The 19,635-nt window shown below is 45.3% G+C and overlaps 1 long non-coding RNA gene across 1 annotated transcript in view; it reads right to left on the reverse strand.

Annotated features, from left to right (window-relative positions):
• Window positions 1–4,876: 4,876 nt before the first annotated feature.
• LOC132354819 (uncharacterized) overlaps window positions 4,877–19,635 on the reverse strand; it is a 32,026-nt gene continuing 17,267 nt past the window's right edge. Inside the window, exons 2-3 of the long non-coding RNA XR_009499421.1 lie at window positions 17,806–17,889; window positions 4,877–5,184 (exon numbers count right to left, since the gene is read on the reverse strand). This is a non-coding gene — a long non-coding RNA (uncharacterized LOC132354819). The remainder of the gene's footprint in view (window positions 5,185–17,805; window positions 17,890–19,635) is intronic.

The raw sequence follows: 19,635 nt of genomic DNA on the forward strand, positions 1-19,635 counted from the left end.
GTATTAGCCATAAAAAGGAACGAAATTGGGTCATTTGTTGAGACGTGGATGGATCTAGAGACTGTCATACAGAGTGAAGTTCAGTCAGAAAGAGAAAAACAAATATCATATATTAACACATATATGTGGAACCTAGAAAAATGGTACAGATGAACCGGTTTGCAGGGCAGAAATTGAGACACAGATGTAGAGAACAAACGTATGGACACCAAGAGGGGAAAGCGGCAGGGGGTGGGGTGGTGGTGTGATGAATTGGGCGATTGGGATTAACATGTATACACTGATGTGTATAAAACTGATGACTAATAAGAACCTGCTGTATAAATAAATAAATAAAATTAAATTTAAAAAAAGAAATAATAAAGACATGGTTCTCAGGACTTGGAGAACACAGCTCTTGCTGGTAGAAGGGCCTGAGGAGGGATGTAAGCATTTTAAAGAAGGAATTCTGGGGGCATATTTCTTATTATCAGAGGTGTAGGGAAATTACTGTTTAAGTTTTTCTTCTTTCTTGAGTGTAGGACAGTTATTTTTCTAATGACCTGACATGAGAAGGAAGTAGAGGCTTTGATATCGGTGAGATGGGTGGGTGGGCTTTGAATTCCTCCTAGAGCCACAGTTCTGTTTCTGTATCGATGAGATTAGTAAAGCAAGGATGGCTGTTTTTAATTCTTTGAAGAATTGCATATCCCACTCAATTGTAACATCAAGAGGCTGATGTGCCCATTCAACTTATCTTGAATTTGCTTCTTTATATCAAGGAAAAGATTTCCAACTGAGATGTAAATCAAAAGGTTCCCGTGTCCAGATTTAGAGCTGTGTGCCTTTGGGATGTTTTCCTAGGTCCTTCCACAAAGGCTCGGCATGGTCTCTCTCCCTCAGAGTGCATAGTTCCATTTTAGCCCAGTTGGTCTTAGCAGAGAAGGTCTCACAAATAGCTTCTCTCAGGCCCTGAACATCAGCCTCCAGTTGGGCCACCTTCTGAAAATTAGCAAGAGATCCTGGCAAATGATCTGGCCATTAGCGAACTTGGATTTTCTCCAGGGGACTATCTGGGAGATGGCATGAGCACAGTGTAATGTGAATGGGAGGACTGATGGTGTAGATGGATTTTAGTTTTTGCTCTAAATCTGATTTCTGTTCTTTTGTTTTGTTAAGGAAGTGTTCTTAGGCTCGCCATGATCTTCCTTTGTCTTTCTTTTAATTTAATCATCTGAGAGGTTTCAATAGGATATTTGTTTTAGGGTGAGAACCTTTTTAAAAAAATCCTTGCAGATATCTTATCAGGTATTTGGCCAAAACAACCAGTAAATTATCCTGGCAGTATTGAACTCTCTTTTTCCTCCCAGGGAGTCTCCAAATGTATATTCCAAACATGACACAAATCCAGTAAGCCATTTTATTGCTTAACCATGGACTAAAAGGTGTCACTAAAGAGGGTAAAAAAGGCATCCCCCATGATCTAGTGAGTCACTCCCAAAGACAGCCAAAAGAAATAAAGACTAGATGAACCCCTAAGAGCTGGCAGCCTCCATCGGTAGAACATCAGCCTCAAGTGGGATGCAGCCCACATTTCTGGACAGCCAGCTACAAATTCTGAGGCCCCAAATGTGACAGTTCGCTGTCTACAGATGCAGGGTGCACAAGTGGTGTTCCCCGCAGGAGGAAAGCCATAGAGAGAACGTACTCACTGGATCCAAGCCAAGCTCCCAGGACACCAAATAGGGCAAAAGGGAAAGCAGTGCTGTACCTGGAGGGAAAGGACACCAAAACTGAGGGTCATGCAAGATCACGACACCCAGAGAAGTAGTCCCTCCAAGTGTTTCCTCCTGCCAGTCTAAATTTGGAAAGGAGACAAGGAGAGACTGTTACTCCCCTCAGTTGACCCGTTCAGAGCAGATATCTGGGAGGCTGACTTGGTCAGAATTTTTACCTTTTCTTAGTTTTTTCAGACATCCTGAGATCCCATCACAGCCTCTGGAGTGAGTGGTGTGTCCCAGCCTTCCCTTTGTTTTTGCCAAAACTGTGAAGGAGCAGAAAATTTTCTTCTGCCTTCTCAGGATTAGTGGCTGGGGCTTGTAAATTAAACTTACAGAAGACAGCCAAACAAAAAAGTAACTAACATGGTAAATGGTGAAAGTTAAAAGCTTATAAACCTAACTTAATAGGGGAAACAGAGAGGGTAGAATTGGCTTCTAAGGGAAGAACAGATAGGTTTCTCCAGGAATACTAACAGGTATTTTGGAAAACAATGAGAAACTTTGTGATAATGTTTGTCTGTACAAGGATGCGTGATCTTTGCATCTTCTTCAGGGTCATAAAACACCCTGCAGAAGGATTTATGGTAGGTTTACTCTTGGTCTCTCTTCTGGGAAGAGAAGCCACTCTGAAGAGGGAATTTATGGCCATGGTCATTCTAAGAAGTTTCAGCTTTTATTCCGATAAGAGGAGCTCCAAGAAGGCTTTTTTTCTCCATGTGTTGAATCTCACTATCTTCAGCTTAAATTGTTTTTATGCCAACCATGGGGTTCCTCCTGGTTCTCCATACCTCCAACTTTGTTCTTCTTTTTCAAGATTCCTTGATCTATTCTAAGTCCGTTAAATTTTCCACATGAATTTTAGATTGGTTGTCAATTTCTGCAAAACACTACCTGGGAATTTGGTAGGGATTCTTTGAATCTTTTGGTCTATTTATGGAGTATTGCAATCTTAATAGACTTAAGCCTCCTGATCCATGAATATGGGATTATTTTCCATGAATTTAGGTCTTTTTTAAAAAATTTATTTATTATTTATTTTTGGCTGTGTTGGGTCTTTGTTTCTGCGTGCGAGCTTTCTTTAGTTGTGGTGAGCGGGGGCTACTCTTCATTGCAGTGTGCAGGCTTCTCATTGTGGAGGCTTCTCTTGTTGCGGAGCACAGGCTCTAGGCGGGCTCAGTAGTTGTGGCTCGTGGGCTCTAGGGCGCAGGCTCAGTAGTTGTGGCGCATAGGCTTCATTGCTCTGCAGCATGTGGGATCTTCCCAGACCAGGGCTCGAACCCATGTCCCCTGCATTGGCAGGAGGATTCTTAACCTCTGCGCCACCAGGGAAGTCCCTAGGTCTTTCTTAATTTCTTTCAACAAGCTATTGTAGTTTTCAGTGTACAAGTCTTGTACTTCCTTCCTCACCTCCAGTGGATGCTGATTCAGAACATACATAACCTGGAGAAACTTGCCCCAACCCTGCCATGTCCTGCCACCTAGCTGGCCTGGAGCTGAGTCACCAAAAGACTTTGTGCTTTACTTGATTCTTAATTCCTTTAGAATTCATTATTTCACTCTCATAAATGTTTATTATCCTTGTAGTAAATCTTTTAAAAATAAAAATGAAATAATGTAATTACTCCATAGATGAGTGATGAATGGAGCACATATGATTATAATCTTTTTAGAATTATAAAGGTAATACACGCACATTATAAGAAATTGAAATATCACCTAAGGAGAAGATATTTGCAAATCCCACCCCCAGAGGTGACTGTCATGAGTGGTTTGGTGCATACCTCTCAGGCTCTGTCTCATTCTGTCTCTATCTCTGTCTCACTCTCACAAAAGCAGGTTCATTTACATCTATGTTGATTTCAGATGTATGTAGTCTTACAGATGGGATCCTGGATGCAGACGGTTGGTCCACGTGCGTCCCACATAAAGAACCCTGAAGTCTCCCCTCTCTCCCCTGTTACTAGGTAGAGACCCTGTGCCCACTTTCCCCAGCTGCACAGCATTTGTTCATCTATGTGGACCAGAACTGATAGATCATTTCCCCCTCCATGAACATTAGTGTTGCTTACAATTCCCTACTATTTCAACCAGTGCTGTGATGAATACCCTTGAAAAGACATCTTTGAAAAGTTGTGCAGGAATCTCAGTGGGATCAACTCTAAGGATTAGCACTGCTAGTAAAGGGCTGTATCTGTGGAACTTTGATGGGTCGTGCACACTGTTCTCCCCTAGAGGACTGTCCATTCACTCTTCCCTCTAGGGGATCTGCTGGGGCCTTTGCTTTCTCATGTTGTCACCAGGGCTGGTGGTCACCAGACTAAACACCTGCCAGTGTGATGGTGACCAATGCTGTCTCCATAGAATTTATGTTTGCGTGTGTCCTAACCTGAGTGGTCAAGCATCTCTAAGATACATTGGCCGTATGCATGGCCTCTTGTTGGAATTATGTGTGTTTGCTCTGTTTCTTTTTAGAACATTGATTTTTGAGAGATTTTTGGACTACAGGGATGTTCAGCCTTTCTCTGGGCTTGGATCATGGGGAATGCTTTTCCAGTTTGTGATTTGTCTTTCCAGCTGTCTTTCTTGGTCAGTCGGTTGGTTTGCTTTTGCCACATGAAAAGCTAAGCATTTCCCTTCTGTCTTCTGGTTCTGGTGTCACACTTAGAACAGCAGTGTCTACCCTGAAATTATGCACATATTTACTAAAATTTTGTACATCTCATCTTTAATCCATCTGGATTTCCCTTTCAAATAACAAACATGCTATTTCAAATAAAAACAAAAGCAAAAATTCACCAGTCCCCTCTTAACATATGTGGGCAGACACAAAAGCCACCTTTTGTATGATTTCATTTATAGGAAACATCCAGAATAGGTAGAGAAACAGAGAAATAAAGAGTATTAGGGGTTGTGAGAGGGTGGAGGAGGGAAGAATGGGGAGTGCATGCTTTGGATACAGGATTTTATTTTGGGGGAATGAAATAGTCTGGAACTAGACAGTGGTGATGGTTGCACAGCATTGTGAATGTACTTAATGCCCCTGAATCGCACCGTTTAAAATTGAAAAAGTTTAAATTTTATTATTTTACACTTAAAACACTTAAAGTACAGGATGTCATAAATAATGTGAAAGAAAACAATAAAATTACAAAACACCCAAACAAAAACAACGACAGGGGAAGGAAAGTAAATTTCAGGCCGGGGGAGGGTTGATGGTATAAATCAGGAGCTGACAGCGATGGTGGTTGCAGATCTGGCTCCGCCCACGGGGCTGGTGATTTCGGAAATGGCGCTGGGTCTCCTGCAGGTTCTCCCTGCAGGGGTGGTAAATTAACATCTGGATCTGGGACTCCTGCAAAAGCAGCTGCAGGTTCTCCCTGCCCAGGTGGTGGATCTTCATCTGGCTCTGGGTCTCCTGCTGGAGCTGTGAGAAAAGAAAAGATTACCCACAGGCCTGCCTTTTCACGAGCCTTTCCAAGGACAGAAATCTTCCCAGAGCCTTGCGGAGAAGTCCCAGCCCAGGAACCCACAGCAGGATGTCTTCTCTGACTGCAGTCCACCAGATGGGTGGTCTGATGCCAGTCTTTGCTCCTGGCCCAACACCAGCCTCTAGGGGCTCCCCCCTGTGTGGCCCAGCACTCACCCCTCCCCACACACTGACACGCGCCCACCCCTTCTCTCCTTTGGGCTCTGCCACAGTGAGAGGCTCCAGGTCCTCCAGCTGACTCAGGCGAAGGTTGACACGGCGCTCCAGGTCAGAGCCGGATATGCTGAGCTGCACGTAGGCCGGGGACAGGACCTTGGGGAGTGGCCTGGGTGGTGTCTGGGCAGGAGGCCTTCATCTCTGGGTCCTGGTTCTGGAGAACCCTCCGTGGCCACACTCGATGGGAGCCTGCGTCGGCCCTCATTGGCAGTGTGGCGCACGGCCCCCTCACTCGGGGAGATGGATTGGGAGTCCCCGTCGACCAGCTCCTCGCTCATCTCCAGAGTGGGGCTCTGCGATGACAGTGACCAGCAGCCGGCCCGGCCCGGCCCAGCCCAGAGGTATCAGAGCCCTGCCCAGCCATAATCACTGATTCTCCTGCCCACTTGACCTCTGCTCCCCGATCAGGCACAGTCAGGTGTCCGCTCAGATATCCACCCAGGAGGAAAGAGATACATCTGGAGGGCTTGGGGTAAACCTTGGGCAGAAGGGTGCTGCCCCAGCTCTCCACATCCCACCCAGCCAGCTTTAACCTGGGGTGTGGACATGACCAGCCCACCAGGCTTCTGACCCCTCATCAGCCTGCTCTTGCTGAGGCAGAGCCCCCCCATGTAAATCCCCCACCTCCACACATACAGGGAGGGGACATAGGGCTACCTGAGTGGGATCAGAGTGGTGGCCTGGCCTAGGCAGGCCTGCCCTGGGCCTCCCTTTGTTACCTTTGGGTCCCTCTGGGCAAATGGCCAAAGGCCTCTGGGGTGAGACCTGACCCAATGTCTGCAGTGTCAGTAAAGGCTCTCACTGTGAACTTTCCTGAGACCACGTCCTCAGGATATTGGGTCACAGCAGAACATATCCATTTGAGCATCTCCAACCAAGTGAACTGGGTAGGAGCTTCTCTAGAATGTGGGTGCCTAGTTACTCAGGTTCCAAGTTGTGTTGGGCTCTATTGCCAGGGAAGTGAGGTCGCTTCCTAGGGTCCCTTTACCCAGGCTTCTTCCTTACACAGAGCTCCCCAAGGGCACCTCTGGGCTGCTGACTGCTCACCCCCCACCCCATGCCATGTCCATGCACAGTGACACCAACACAGCCCACTCCACAGCCCTGGGGAGGCCAGGTTGCAGCCAGGACCCCAGCTGAGGACACAGCTGGTTTCAGACCTGGCTCCTCCTCCTTCCCAGTGATGTGACCCTGGACAAGCCATGTGCCTCTCAGGAACTCCCCAATCTCCCATCTGCACAGTGGAGGTCATTCTAGCAGCTACTTCCTAGGGAGTCCATCATGTGTATAGACCTATAAACACCTACAGTGCCTGTAAGACCCCCTGGGCTGGTATCACATGTAGCTCACGCAGAGACTTAGCAAAGGAAGGATTACATAAAGGGCTGGTGTAGCACAGAATATAACTGAAACAGGCCTGGGTCCGCTCTGGGACCTAGGGAAAGTCACTCCCCTTCCTGTCTGCTTCCCATCCCTCCTCCACCATGGGAGGGTTGAAATTAAATAAAATTCAGACATCGTCCCCTTTGGCATACAACCTTCCAGGTTCTCCTGGTATGGTTTTTTTTTTAATTTATTTATTTACTTATTTCTTTTTGGCTGTGTTGGGTCTTCGTTGCTGTGCGCCAGCTTTCTCTAGTTGTGGCGAGCAGAGGCTACTCTTCGTTGCGGTGTGCGGGCTTCTCATCGTGGTGGCTTCTTGTTGCAGAGCACAGGCTCTAGGCGTGTGGGCTTCAGTAGTTGCAGCATGCGGGCTCAGTAGTTGTGGCGCACAGGCTTAGTTGCTCCGCGGCATGTGGGATCTTCCCGGACCAGGGATCAAACCCGCGTCCCCTGCATTGGCAGGAGGATTCTTAACCACTGCGCCACCAGGGAAGCCCTCCTGTTATGTTTAGATTCAGGACCCAGTGTCTCATCTCGGCCTCTGTGGTGCCTCCCGGTCAAACGTCCTTGTGTAATCCCCTCCCCTCCAGGGTGCATGGACATTGTGACTGGGTTCTAACATGAAGACTGATTTATGAAAATTCTGTGACTTCTACTCGATCCCTCTCCCTTGTGTTCATTCTCTTTCTCTGTCAGTGCCTCTCTCTCTCTGTTTCTCTGTCTCTCTCTTTCTTGTATGTATGTATGTATATATTGTAAGGGCCCAGAGCAGGTCACTTCTAAATATGTCTTAATGACATATTAATTCTTTTGAATTAATGTTACTTAAGAAAAGACCCATGCAAGAGAGACACTTTCCATATTCTCTCTGTCTCCTGGAAAGCAGGAAATAAATCTCTCCTATGAAAGGTGCACCACCTGGGGGCTGAGGGCTGAGGACTGCAGGCATGCTGCCTCCTGCAAATCAGTTCATTCTGGGAATCATCTGTTGTGATTCCTGAGGTGTGAGTTAGCTTTGTGATGATAGTAGTCCTTATTTTTCTTTGTGGATTGCCTTTTTGTGTTGTGTGTTAAAACTCAAAGCTCATGATCTACATGACCAAACCCAAGCTCCTATTGATTTTCTTCTATGTTTTCTTCTATAATTTTGAATAGTTTTGCATTTTGTTTGTCTATGAATAATTTTGAATGAATTTGGTGTAAGTTGTGAAGTTTGCGTCATTTCATGCCATATGGTGTCTAATTAATTGTTCCTTAACTATTTTTAGAAAAGTTTGGGGACACTGTCTCCATTTCAGTTTGAATTTCCGCAGTTTAGTGGGTTCAGCAGTTCTGCCAGCAGGGAGCGCAGTCTCCAGTGAACTGTGAGTCGGGTGCAGCACGTCCCGCACTGACCACAGAGTAGGTGAGCCCGCCTCTCTGACCCACTGCGCACGCGCGTTCCACCGGTCTTGGCTCTGCGCGCCGCTGACGGGAGTTCTGTCTCAGGCGCCGCCAGAGCTTGTGCTGGGATTCCCGGGTCAGCGTCTCTGCTGACAGGAGCTGAGTCTCCTTTAGACTCGCCGGGGCTTGGGCTTCAGGACAACACGGGGCTGTGTCCATGCTGACAGGAGCTGGGTTTCCTGACGACCCAGGAGACGCCAGGAGGAAAAGGTGAGGAGAAGTGAGGAGAAGCTTCCTGTGTGTGTGTGACTGACTGCTGAGGGAGGGTTGTCCGTCTTCATGCCACCCAGGAAGGGCTTGATGTGGAAAACTGCGTTTTTAGTCAGTTTTGTGTGCAGTGTAACCGGCATGAGCTATGTGGTGTCCATTTTTCCCAGCACTGCTTATTGCGGGGACTGTCCTTCCCTTTGGTGTGTCCTTGGCCCCTTTGTCGCAAAGTAACTGACCCCATCTGTGTGGGGTTAATTCTGGGTTCTGTTCTGTTCCTCTGGTCCCTGCGCCTGTTTTTGTGCCAGTTCCACACTCTTTTGGCCACTGTAGCTTCACAATGTAGTGTGAAGTCAGGGAGCAAGATGCCTGCAGCCTGTTCTCCTTTCTCAGGGTCGCTTTGGCTATTTGGGGTCCTTTATGGTTCCACACAAATGTTAGGATGATTTGTTTTATTTCTGTGAAAAATACCATTGGAAATTTGGTAGGGATGGCATTCGCTGTGTACGTTGCTTTGGGCAGAATGGAAATTTTAACAATATTAATTCTTCCATTCCCTGAGAAGGGGATATCTTTCCATTTATTTGTGTCTTTTTCAATTTCTTCATCGATGTCTTAAAAGTTTTCAGTGTGTAGGTCTTTCAAGTCCTTGGTTAAATTTATTCCTAGGTATTTGTTCTTTGTGATGCAATTGTAATAGGGTTGTTTTCTTTCTCTTTCTGATGGTCCATTACTAGTGTTTAGAAATGCAATTGATTTCTGTGTTATTGATTTTGTAACTTTACTGAATTCATGTATTAGTTCTAATAGTTTTTTTGGTGTGATGATGTAGAAAATTGGAACTCGAAAATCCCACTGTTTCTATCGCATCCAGATCATCCACAACACCAAAGACATAGTGGCTCCTAATCTAATCTTCCCACAGTGCCTGTAAATTCCATGTGGACTTTGGGTGAACTGCATCTGGGTAAGGCTTGGCCTCTATATGGAAGTTTGATGTTTTCTCTGCTTTTCTGGCATGGTAATGACAGGGCGTTTTGAAAAGTAACTGACTTCCCCGTAATTTCGAACGTACAAACAACTTTACATACATAAAAACAAGTCACATCTTGATCAAGTATATTCCTAAATATTAACGTTGACATTATTTAAAATGGAATTGTTTTCATATATTCTTTTTCAGATTATTTATTGCTAGTGTACACATATAAGATAGATTTTCGTGAATTGATATTTTGTCCTATAATTTTGCTGAATTAGTTGATAGCTCAAATAATTTTTTGTTGATATAGGAAGTTTTATATACAAGATGTGATCTGTGTTCTGTGAATAGACGCAGCTTTAATTTTTCCATTCACACATGGATGCCTTTTATTTCTTACCTCAAGACTCTGGTTAGAACTTCCAGTACACTATTGAGTAACAGCAGTGAAGGCCAGCTTCCTGGCCTTGTTCCTGATTTCAGGAGTAAATCTTTCAGGCTTTAACACTGAGTATGATGTTTTCTGTGGCTTTGTGTACTACTCTTTTCCATATTGAACAAATTTCCTTTTATTACTACTTTAAAAAAAAAATTTATTGGAGTATAGTTGATTTTCAATGTTGTGTTACTTTCTGCTGTACAGCAAAGTGAATCAGTTATACATATACATATATTCACTCTTTTTTAGGTTCTTTTCACATGTAGGTCATTACTGAGTATTGAGTAGAGTTCCCTGTGCTCTACAGTAGGTCCTTATTAGTTATCTGTTTTATATATAGTAGTGTGTGTATATGTCAATCCCAATCTCACAATTTATCCTTCCCCCTCTTTCCCCCCGGTAACCATAAGATTGTTTTCTATATACCAATACATCTGTGACTCTATTTCTGTTTTGTAAATAAGTTCATCTGTACCATTTTTTTTGGATTCCACATATAAGCGATATCCTACAATATTTGTCCTTGTCTGTCTGACTTACTTCACTCAGTATGACAATCTCTAGGTCCATCCATGTTGCTGCAAATGGCATTATTTCGTTCTCTTTTACAGGTGGGTAATATTCCATTGTTTATATGTACACATCTTCTTTAGCCATTCCTCTGTCAATGGACATTTAGGTTGTTACTCCTACTTTTGAGTGTTTGTATCATGAAATAGCACTGGATTTTGATTATAGCTTTTTCTGCAATAACTGATATTATCATGTGTTTTTACTTCACACCTTTATTGTGGTTTAATACATAGCTTAGTTTTAATATGTTGAACAAGCTGAAATTTCTGGTGTAGAGACGCTTATGGCATCATCCATTTAATACTCTTTTGGTTTCATGTTGCTCTTATTTTGTGGAGGATTCTTACATTCCTATTTATAAGGTATACTGATGTAGTTTTCTTTTTTATGACGTATTTGTATGATTTGATTAGATATGGCTTGGTGTTAGTGGTTTGGAGGGTTAGTGCTAGGGCTGAGACTTGGGGGGCTGGGACTGGGTTATGGTTTATGGTTATGACATATGTATGGTTAATGAATACATTTTATGGTTTATGGTTTTGGTCACGGTTGTAGTTTTCTTTATTGGTTAAGGTTTATGGTTTTGGTCTCACTGTGTTAGGGTATGGGTTAGGATTAGGATACAGGTAGGATACGGGTATGAGTATGGGTTAGGTTTAGGGTATGGGCTAGGGTTAAGGTTAGGTCAGGGTTTAGGGTCAGGGTCCGAGTTTAGGATTAGGATCAAGGTTGAGCTAGGCCATTGTTTTTCTGCTCCTCCAGCCCTGGGCTCTGATAGAAGATGAATGTAATGTCTGCTCTGGTCACTCAACTGATTCAGATTGAACTCAACCTCAGTCAAGGGTACTTAGGGTCTCAGAGGTCATGCAGGGTTTCCCTCTACCCTCCCACCTGGGAAGGGGTGCTGGCCCCACCCTGAGCAGCCACAGTCCAGCGCAGCCCTGACATGCAAGGTACTCTGTAGACATGTGCGGATTTATACAGGACTGGGTGCATCAAGCTGCCGGCCCATCGGTGCTACCTTGTTGAGGGCTGGCGGGGCCCTCCTGGGACTGCATGGACCCTCTGTTCCATCTGCACGGGTGTCAAAACAGTCAAGTCTCAGAACAGCCCTTGGCCTCTGAGCATCCAGCCAGGCATCCATGGTCCTCCCGCTCAGGTCAGCCTTTGCCCCTCAAGCCCCTGTGGCCAATTGCTGAGCCGATTGTGCTGCTGGGTAATTGAACAGCTACCTGGGTATCCTAAACAGTTCCTTGGGATGTTTCAGTTCCCAATATCCATGTGGTTGAAACAAATGCCTCCTCCCTCACTGCCTCTTAGCCTGCTAAGAGAGGTAATAACCCTCCAAACATTGAGTGTGGCCCTGGTCATGACAACCATACACAGACCGTGGCCCTGCATTCCTTCAACCTTCTGGTTGTAACAAAGATTGACATTCATATCCATTGAGAATCAAAGGTATTGAAGCACCGCCTAGAGGGGTGGGATAGGGAGGGTTGGAAGGAGATGCAAGAGGGAGGAGATATGGGGATATATGTATATGTATAGCTGATTGACTTTGTTACAAAGCAGAAACTAAAACACCATTGTAAAGCAATTATACTCCAATAAAGGTGTTAAAAAAAAAAAAAGGTATTGCAGCATCTGGGACTCCTAACAGACAGTTTCACATTGAGGCCATATTGTTGGGGAGATATGTGCATCCCTGCCCATACCCTGTGGTCTCTGGAAAGCCACCAACTGTGTTATCGTGGTATAGAATAATCCTTGAGACTCCCACTGTTTCACTGAGTAATAATTTCTCTACTTTTTGTAGAGAGAAGAGACTGGAAAATGAGCAAATTTGTTCTTCATGGGTGGGTGGTTAATGTGAACATGGGGCATGATGCCTGGGCTCCCACCTCCCAGGGACAGGAATGAGATCTCTGTGCCTTCCAGGGACACACAGGCTATTCTTGACCAATCTCTGAGATGTGTGGACCCGATGCCCAAGGCAGGAGCCCTGAGTTTCCCACCAACAACAAAGTTGCTTTTTCAGCAAGTGGAAGAGCTTCTTGCCATCCTGGGAGGACAGCAAGAGCACTGGAAGGGTGGCCACAGCCCCTGACCCTAAGTGAACCGTTTCCTTCCTTGGGCTTCAGATTCTGTGCTGTGCAGTGGGCTGTCAGTGCTGTGGATCTGCTACTTCCCCCAGCCCAGCATCTGTTCTCAGCATCTCAGCTTTTGGGAATTACATTCCACCTGCTTCCAGTCCACACTTTTGTGGAGGGTTGATCCCATGTTCCGCTCACCTCAGAAATGGGCATGTGATCTGTGTCTAGCCAGTCCCGTGTTCCATCCTCTTGTGGGTTCAAGGATGAGAATGGGACCCAAGCTGAGCAAAGGTCTTTAAAGCTGTGACTTTTCATGGAACCTAAAGAAGGAGAGACCCTTCCCAGTAGAATGGACATGAGTGGGCGTCAGCCTGGAGTTGCTGGAGGCCCCTGATGCAGAGATAGAGACTGTACCTGTGGATGGGGCCACCACAAAGTCACTTAGTAGGACAAAGGGACCAGGTCACACTATGAGAGTATGAGCCCCTGTCCCACCAGGCCCAAAACCACTGCTATAACTGCCTCTTGCAAGTACTATTTTATTTCTATCATTAAGAAATGTATTAATTTACTTTTACATCAGTAAGTGTGTCCAGTCCCTTGGAATCAAAAAAGTCCTAGCTTACACATCAGAATCAATAATCCCTGAGACTCCCTCTAGCAGGGTGTTCTCATTCAGGCGGTCATGGTGGGTGAAGGTGAAGATACTGGGTGGGGTCAGATTGTAGGGGAGCCGCTGGACATCTCTGTTCCTGTTCCTTCCCTGTCCAGGAGAGGGAAACCCCAGCATAATGAGAGGAGAACCAGCAGGGGAAAGAGGTCCCTGGGTGGCTAATTGGTATGTTTGTATTTTCCTAATTTTAGAATCATTTTGTTAATGTGTTTTTATTACAAAATCACCCATTTTCTCTACATTTCCAGTTTGATACAATAGGTTTTGTCTTATTTGACTTTTAGTTTTCCCTCCCTTTTAGCTTCCTACAGAACTGTCACAATTAATGAACACATATTAACACCTTTTTATTAACTGAAGTCCATATTTTATTCTGGTTCCCTTTGTTCTACCTTTTTATGTTCCAGATCCCAACCAGGGCACCACATGACATATAGTCATCATGTCTGTTTAGGCTCTTCTGGGTTTTGACAGTTTCTCAGACTATCCTTGTTTCTATGACCTCGACAGGGTTGAGGACTCGTCAGGTATTTTGTAGACTGTTCCGCATGGGGATTTACTTGGTGTTTTTCTCATGATTAGACTGGGTTTATGGGTTTTGAGGAAGTTAGGTCAGAGACGTCAAGTGCATTCTCATCATTTTATGTCAAAGGAGCAGGCTCTCAAGGCAGCTTATCACCTTTCATGTTAACTTTGGTCACATGGCTGAGGTTGTGTTTGTCAGTTTTCCCTGTGAAGTTATTTTTCCCGTGTCCATACTGTATGTCTTATTTAGGAAGAACCCACACTTCAGAAGAGGGTTGGGTTACCTCCTTGATGGATGGCTGTGTGTCTACATCAGTTATTTGGAATTCTTCTGCATAGGACATTTCTATTCAACCCAATTCATAAAAATGTTTGTAATCATTTATTTTACTAGTGTGGACACCTGAATAGTTATTTTATACTTGTGGTTATAATTCAGCAGTACAGTATTTGAGTGCTTAATTCATTCTTGCTTTGCATATTGAGAGCTTTTTTCATTGTCTGGTGGAATTATGTCAAATGAAAACATCTTGTGGGGTTTTTTCTCTTGGTACTTCTTTACTTTCTGATAATTCAAGATTATCCTGGCTCATATATTTACTCTGTCAGTCCTAGTAGCAGCCATTTCTTCAAAGAGCCCTGATTCCTTTTATTAGACGATGGTATTAAAAAACTTACCTTTGGGGACTTCCCTGGTGGTCCAGTGGGTAAGACTCTGCACTCCCAATGCAGGGGGCCTGGGTTTGATCCCTGGTCGGGGAACTAGATCCCACATGCATGCCACAACTAAGAATTCCTCAACCCCACGTGCCGCAACTAAGACCCAGCACAGCCAAAATAAATAAATAAATATTTAACAACAACAAAAAAAAGATCTCCCATTTAAAAAAAAAAAACAGGGCTTCCCTGGTGGCGCAGTGGTTGAGAATCTGCCTGCTAATGCAGGGGACACGGGTTCGAGCCCTGGTCTGGGAAGATCCCACATGCCACGGAGCAGCTGGGCCCGTGAGCCACAACTACTGAGCCTGCGCGTCTGGAGCCTGTGCCCCGCGACGGGAGGGGCCGCGATAGTGAAAGGCCCGCGCACCGCGATGAAGAGCGGTCCCTGCACCGCGATGAAGAGTGGCCCCCACTTGCCTCAACTAGAGAAAGCCCTCGCATGAACCGAAGACCCAAAACAGCCAAAAATAAAATAAAATAAATAAATAAAGTAGCTATTAAAAAAAAAAAAAAAAAACAACTTATATATGGAAGCTAAATGTACCCAGCTGACAATGCATTGAAATATGTATTCCAACTTATGCATATACACCTAACTATAAACTTTTTTTTTTTTAATTTATTTTTGGCTGCATTGGGTCTTTGTTGCTGCACGCGGGCTTTCTCTAGTTGTGGCGAGCAGGGGCTACTTTTCATTGCAGTGCACAGGCTTCTCACTGCGGTGGCTTCTCTTGTTGCAGAGCACAAGCTCTGGAGCGCGTGAGCTTCAGTAGTTGCGGCACGCGGGCTCAGTAGTTGTGGCGCATGGGCTTAGTTGCTCCACAGCATGTGGGATCTTCCTGGACCAGGGCTCGAACCTGTGTCCCCTGCATTGGCAGGCAGATTCTTAACCACTGGGCCACCAGGGAAGTCCTATAAACATTTCTATGTGGAACTGTTTGTATCCATGTTAAGCTAAAGATGAGGTTACATAAATGCCACCAACCTGATCCATTATTACATGGATATTGTAACCTTCTCCCTTTGCTTATCTGTAACTTCCTACTCCAATGGTGAGAAACCTGGCTTTCACTATCTGTCATTTTTTGAATTCATCGCTTGCTCCATTCCAGATTACAAATACAGTGGTTTCAGCATTCTTAGCTCCTACCCCCAGGGAAAGAACTTTATGAAATAGAGTCCAGGGACTTCCCTATAGTGCAGTGGTTAAGAATCTGCCTGCCAATGTAGGAGACACGTGTTCGATCCCTGGTCGGGGAAGATCCCACATGCCACGGAGCAACTAAGCCCGTGCGCCACAATTACTGAGCCTGCTCTCTAGAGCCTGCAAGCCACAACTACTGAGCCCACGTGCTGCAACTACAGAAGCCCGCGCACCTAGAGCCCATGCTCTGCAACAAGAGAAGCCACTGCAATGAGAAGCCCGTGCACTGCAACAAAGAGTAGCCCTCGCTTGCCTCAACTAGAGAAAGCCTGCGCACAGCAACGAAGACCCAACACAGCCAAAAATAAATAATTTTTAAAAAAGAAACAAAAACATAAAATAGAGTCCACTGTTTAGGTAGAGTCCACTGTTCCCTTTAGTCTACAGATTCCATTCATTTCCAAAGTTACCGAGGTCAGCACTTTTTGTCCCACCACCAACAGTGAGGTTTTTTAATACATTTCTAAATCAGTTTTTGTTAAATTCTGTAATGCATCCTGTGGCACTCCCATATCCTAAATAACTAAAATTAAATATATTATGATTTATTTGTTGGGCTGTAAAAATTTATGGGTTTAGACAAATGCATAGTGGCAGGTATTCATCACTAAAGTATCCTATGGAATATTTCAATCTCCCACCCATAACCCGTTTACCATCTCTCTGTTTTACTTGTTGCAGAATGTCATAAATGGGGTCATACAGTGTGTAGCACTTCAGACTCGATTTTTTCACTTAGCAATATATGTGTAAGACTCATGTTTTTTGCATGGGTTGGTGGTTCATTCCTTTATATTTCTGAATGCTATTCCACTGCATGTATATGGAAGGGAAAATAATTTTCCCTCTACCTTTCTTTGTTCTTCATTGAGATCCCCCATGTAGTAATGAAAATGAAAGGCAGATGAACTGGAGAAAAACATTCAGAAGTTTAATAACGTGTGTACCTCCTGTATGCAAGAGAGATATTCAGGAAAACTGAGCTACAATTTATCTCTGAGACAAAAACCTTACCACTGAAAAGCCCAGAATACCCAAGGTGGATGATTAACAGTCATGGGCAGCTGTTCCTCCCATCAGCCACTGCACTGCAGGCCATCCTGGAAGCTCACCAGAGCACACATTATGGGCAGGAGGCCCTATATCAGTGGCTCATCAGGGACTTCCCTGGTGGTCCACTGGCTAAGACTCTGTGCTCCCAATGCAGGGGGCCTGGGTTCGATCTCTGTCAGGGAACTAGATCCCACATGCTGCAACTAAGAGTTCACATGCCGCAACTAAAGATCCTGCACATTGCAACGAAGATCCTACGTGCCGCAACTAAGACCCAGCACAGCCAAATAAATATTTTTTTTTAAATGGCTCATCAAATCCATGACTGCCCCCCAATTTCCATAGTCTCCTTAAACAGGTGGTTGAAGCTTGCCCTATCTGCCTCCAGAATAAGCCCAACACAAACCCCCAACCAAGGTCAAGGGAGTGACCCCCATCCAGTATAGAGGCACATATCCAGGTCAAGACTGGCAACCTGATTTTACAGTAATGCCCTGGACATAAGGAAATTTTAGATAACTTGCTGGTTTTGACTGACACCTTCTCTGGCTGGATGGAGGCATTCCCCACCTGAATCGAGATTGCCTGGGAGGTCTCTAAGGCCCTGTTCAAGGAAATAATCCCTCGGTTTGGGCTCCCTAAGTCCATCCAGAATGACAGTGGGCCTGCCTTTGTTTCCCAAATTACTAAGGGAGTCGCTAGAGCTCTAGGAATTAAATGGGGTTTACACTCCACTTGGAGATGACAATCCTCAGGAAAAGCAGAATAAATCAAGCCCTCAAAAGAAACTTAGCCAAACCATGTCAAGACAAACCATGTCAAGACAAACCATGTCAAGACAGTCATCAACCCTGGATCTCCCTTCTCCCCATAGCCCTTTTGAGACTGTGAATAGCCCCTAAAGGAAAGCGCAGGTTAAGTCCATATGAGCCCATGTACAGGAGGCCCATTCCTGAAGGACCCGGCTCCAAGACCAATCTTAGGGATATGGACCAGCAGAAATATACCTTACAGACAGGGGAAATAATCAAAGCTTTACATGCCTACCTGAATCCGGAACTGCCTTCCCCTTCGGACAGCGTCTTACATCCTTTCTCCCCTGAAAATTGGTTTATTTGAAAACCTGGAAGGCTGGAAATCCACAAGACCAGTTAGACCCCAAGTGGACAGGACCTTATCTAGTAATCTGGACTACTTATTCTGCTTTACAATTACAGGGCATAACTCCATGGGCCCACCATACCAGAGTGAAAACAGCACCTACACCTAAGGAAGAAGTTACTGAGCCGTCCACTCAAAGCACCTGTGAACCTGTCACAGACCTTAAGTTTCTTTTCAAAAGGACTAACTTACCAATAGATAAGTAATGTGGTGGGCAGGCTTAGCAGTTGGCCTTGTCATTGCTATTGCCTCACTTCGCTTCTGCTGTTCTGCCAAACTCCCTCCCTCTGGCAGACATCTCCTCTGTCCATGCTGGATATCGGGGATATTACCGTTGGAAGCAGGATGAGTAGCCATTATTGTCTATTTTTTCTTCTCTGCTCTCTTACAACTGTCCACATGGAATGGGAATTCAGTGCAATAGTAAATTTCTCACGGATTATAGCCCGTGGACAAAGTCTATCCCAGTGCTGGTCTGTCACACCCATCCACAAAGTGATGCCTATGGATTAAAGGTATTACATTTTACCCCTAAGAATGACAACCTCACTCTCACCTTGGCTAACGAGTCTGCTAAACCTTCCCCACTTGAAGTTCATATCCCATCCCTAATGCAGCTTCCCTGCTTGGACCTCACCCCTTGCATTAACATCTCTAACAAATACAAAGCCCTCACTCTAAAGTGCCGTCACTGTAACCAGTCTCTGTCTCGCTGCCACTGCCCCTCTGAGCAGCCCTTACCAAAGGGAGGGACGTGCAGTAACACCCGGGGGCTGCTCTGGACTCTGTTCACTGCTGCTTCCATTACCCCACAATTTAAGTGCCCCGGGACTGACTCCTATGGAAATCTCACCCATTGGTGCCCTCTGCACGGACTCAATGAATACACACAGGGACCAGATGGGAGATGTACTTATTGGGGAGGAAAGACACCGGTTGTCTGGGGTTTAGTAAGTGGCCCTCCTGAGGTCTGGGGAAAAGCCACTAGTCCAGAATCCCCCAGTGACCCCTGCTATGCAGGTGGGCTTCTCTCCCCACACTGCAAGGGCACCCCCTCTTGGGCTAGCCACTTACAGAGGTGGTTCAGTTCCTCAGAGGTGCACCAGGCACGCACGCCCCCTGGGTACCTGTTCCTTTGTGGCCCGAGAGTAAACCAGCTGCCGCATCAGAACAACCCCAACGCCTTCCCTTTTCCAGGGTGGGCTCTAGCCTACCCTTGCTTAGATAATGCCGAATTTGTGCATAATGCATGCTAGGCCGGCTAAGTTCGAGGAGCCTAGGTATAACCATCCATAATATCACCCAGCCCCAAGATACAAGGGAAATAGAACTCACTCTGGCAGGAGTAGGGATTGCTCTTGGACTGGCCGCCTCCTGAGGAGGTTTTGCATACCATGAAATCACGCTACAGAATCTCACACGGGCCCTTGAGGACTTGTCTAAAACTATAGGGGATGCCTTACAAGGACTCTGTACTTCTCTGGACTCACTAGCAAATGTTGTTCTCAACAATAGGCAAGCCCTTGACGACCTCCTGGCTGAGCAAGGGGGAGTCTGTGCAGTTATGAATGAAACCTGCTGCATGTATGTCAGTAACTCTGGTCAGATTGAGGTCAACATAAAAGAGATATATGAGCAAGCTCAATGGTAACACAGATATAACACACAAAGTCCAGATCCAAGCTCCATCTGGAATATGGTCAAACAGAGCCTCCC

Source organism: Balaenoptera ricei, chromosome 20, assembly GCF_028023285.1.
Source record: "Balaenoptera ricei isolate mBalRic1 chromosome 20, mBalRic1.hap2, whole genome shotgun sequence".
Taxonomy (NCBI): Eukaryota; Metazoa; Chordata; class Mammalia; order Artiodactyla; family Balaenopteridae; genus Balaenoptera; species Balaenoptera ricei.